Source organism: Octodon degus, unplaced genomic scaffold, assembly GCF_000260255.1.
Source record: "Octodon degus isolate 3935 unplaced genomic scaffold, OctDeg1.0 scaffold00078, whole genome shotgun sequence".
Lineage (NCBI taxonomy): Eukaryota > Metazoa > Chordata > Mammalia > Rodentia > Octodontidae > Octodon > Octodon degus.
This window is the reverse complement of record NW_004524654.1, coordinates 6706429-6709534: the sequence shown is the minus strand read 5'-3', so window position 1 is coordinate 6709534 and position 3106 is coordinate 6706429.

Genomic DNA, 3106 nt, shown 5'->3' with positions numbered 1-3106 from the left:
CTGCCTTCAGACAGCCACCTATGGCTGAAAACTCCACAAATGTGAGCTCAATAAACCTTTTCTCCTTTAATATCGAGTGTTGAGTGTTTTGTCTCAGCAATGGGAAAAGCAGCCAAGGCAGCCCTCATTGTTATGGCTGTGCTACAAGGACAGACCTTGTCTCCTCCCGCCTCCTGGGCTTGGGGAGGCGAAGGCAGTCTCTCCTGCCTCTTTCTCTGTCTTCACATCCCTTTTCTTCTGTGTTTAATCTCCCTGTTCCTGTCTCTCAGAAGGACACTTGAGATGACATTTAGGACTCTGGTGGATAATCCAGAATAATTCCTCATTTTGAATGCTTAATTTATTTAAAATGTAGAATGAATAGAATTTGAGAAGGGAGGGAAGATAAAGGGGCAGAGGAAAAAGGGGAAAGGCCAATCATTGATTTAGTGTATCTGTCTTTTTTTTTTTTTAAGACAGTGTATTGCTATGGATAAGTTAGGACCCTCAACCTAGTTAGGACCCTCACCCTCACTCCAAGGTTCACTTTTTTTTGGAGCCAGGCCAGAACCAGAAGAAAACCACAGAACAGGTCCACCTGACTTTGGGCAGAAAGCCACAGCCGCCCAACTTTGACCTGGGCAGAAAACCACAATAACTCTCCTTTTTTTTGATTTCTTGTAATGCTTATTTATTTTTTCCATAATTTTATTGAGAAACAAATAGCAATGAGACAGTTTCAAACCAAATTGGTAGGACAGTTTTAATAACACATTGCATACTGTCTTCCTAGTGGTTATTTGTTGTACAAGAGGGCATCTATTTTCTTAGGTTAGGAAATGAGGGTTCTTTTAAGCTTCTGGAAGCTTAGGCTGTTCTTGGTTCATGGGCTCTTTACAGTTGGCAATCACAGATTCTTAAGCTACATCTCTCTGACACCCATAGCTTTTGATACATAAGGTTGACATAATCATGTCACTTAAAAGCCTGTCTTAAAATTTTTGGTATTGTTGGATTTGGAGGCGTGTGTGTATTATTTGCAATATGATCAGAGAGGAAACTCTTTTTTATTCAATAATTTTATCGGGATTGTCTCTGTTGAATACTACATGATTAATTTTTGTGAAAGTTCTACTGACATTTGAAAAAACTATGTATTTCCTGTCTGTTGGCTATTACATTCTCTATGATAATAAGATTAATTTTTGAGCAATAATAATCAAATTCCCTATGTCTTCATTTCTTTTCACTGGCTTGCTCTGCCTGTTTTTGGGTGTGCATTTATTTTAGATTGAATTTCTGGAGACAAAATTATTATATAGGTTTAAACCACCTTATATATAACTAATATTCCTGAACGAAAATGTAAGTACTTCAAACTGGAGAAATCTGTTTACGCAGGCTCACAGACAAATCCCAACAGATTTTTCGCATTTTCTCCATTTACCTGTAATATGATCTGTTGATAACACTGATAGCCAATTTCTAAATTGATTCTTCATTTCTCATCAAATATTGTTTCTTGGGGTCTATAGTCTAGAAATTTTGAAAGAATAAGAGTAATTCAGGAGGGCCAGCCAAAACAGCTCAGCAGATTAAAGCACCTGCAAGCAGGCACAGGGGCTGGGGGTTCAATCACTGGGCTTGCCATGCCAGCCCCACCCCTGGGGCACACTGAGACAATTGAGACTGGGCTTGGTGGTACACACCTATAATCTCAGCTCTTGGGAGGCTGTAAATAGGCGAATCACTACAAGTCTGATCTAAGTAGTGGGACCCTGAACACCCTGTAGACCCTTCCTTAACATACCAAAAAAACCCAAAACAAAACAAAACAAAGAGTAATTCAGAAAACTAGTAAAATATCCTGAGAAGAGTGGTTCTGTGGCCTTATTAGCTCCAAGTCCCAAGGGAAAATAGGTAAAGAAGCTTCCAGGAGTCTCTTCTGTGCATGCAAATTTTAATATAAAATAGTTTTTCTGTGGACTCCTTTTGAATTAGTATTAATCTGATGAACTAATATTGCTTATTTTTGTTTTATTTTAAATATTTTAGCTTGTTCTAGTGACTAGAACCATAAAAACTATATTATATAATTTGCTTACCATAAACTAATATGCCAAGAGTCACCTTACTGAGAAAAAATTTTTAAATCACATAATCCCTATTTTCAGTGTAGAGCACTCTACCGTGCTATATGAGGTCCATCCAGAAGAAATGCCCTCTCCTTTTTAAAGAAAAGCCACTCTTCAAGATTTATAGGTTTTCTATTCTTCACTTAATCTTAAGACCTTAAGTGTCCAGTAGTTAAATATGCTTAGTTTGAAGAGCTAAGAAAATGTAAAACCTATTTTAAGAAACACTTTGCTAACTTTTTAAGGAAGCAAATTCAACAGGGTTCTATGTGATAATGGGCTAGTGAAGATTGACTGTTTTAGTCATTTCAAGGGCTGAACCTTTTGGTTTTCTGTGCCTTACTGAACTAGTTACTCTACTGAACTTTGAATTAGCAAAATAAAAACCATCTGCAGCACAAAAGGAAAGCGGCTGCAATAGCTTCTTATCAGAAGAAAGAGACAAGGCATAAAATCTTCAGCTTTAGGAACAAATGGTAAATCATTTATGCAAGAGAGATTTGGAAGAGGAAATGTGGCATGAGGACAAATAAATAAAACACTGACGGTGCAGTATTAAAATGAATTTAGCTTGCATTTAACCAAAGGGTAAAAAGAGCCTGGGTTTAGCTGCAGGCTGGTTGAAGAGCACAAACTTCTTAGGCTGCTTATGCTGACCTGCAGACGGAATTTTCCTGTCAGTCCACAATGCACAGGCTTTCCAGAGAAACACACTGTCAAGTTTTAGATCCACCAAGAACACGGTTCAAGATCATGAGGATGCACATGGTTTCACAGGAAGACACATAAAAGATTGTAGAGTAGAAGTTCAACGTAAAGGCTGGGATTTATCCACCTTCTTTCTTGTCAGCTGCTCACTGTATTCAGGTTTTAAAGTACTCTTTTTCTTTTGTCTGAGCAAAAATCCGAAGCTCCCTCATGATCTCAAACTAAATCTTCAACTTTCCCTGAGAAATAAACCTGACAGTCATCCTGACCTCACTGGCTTAAAG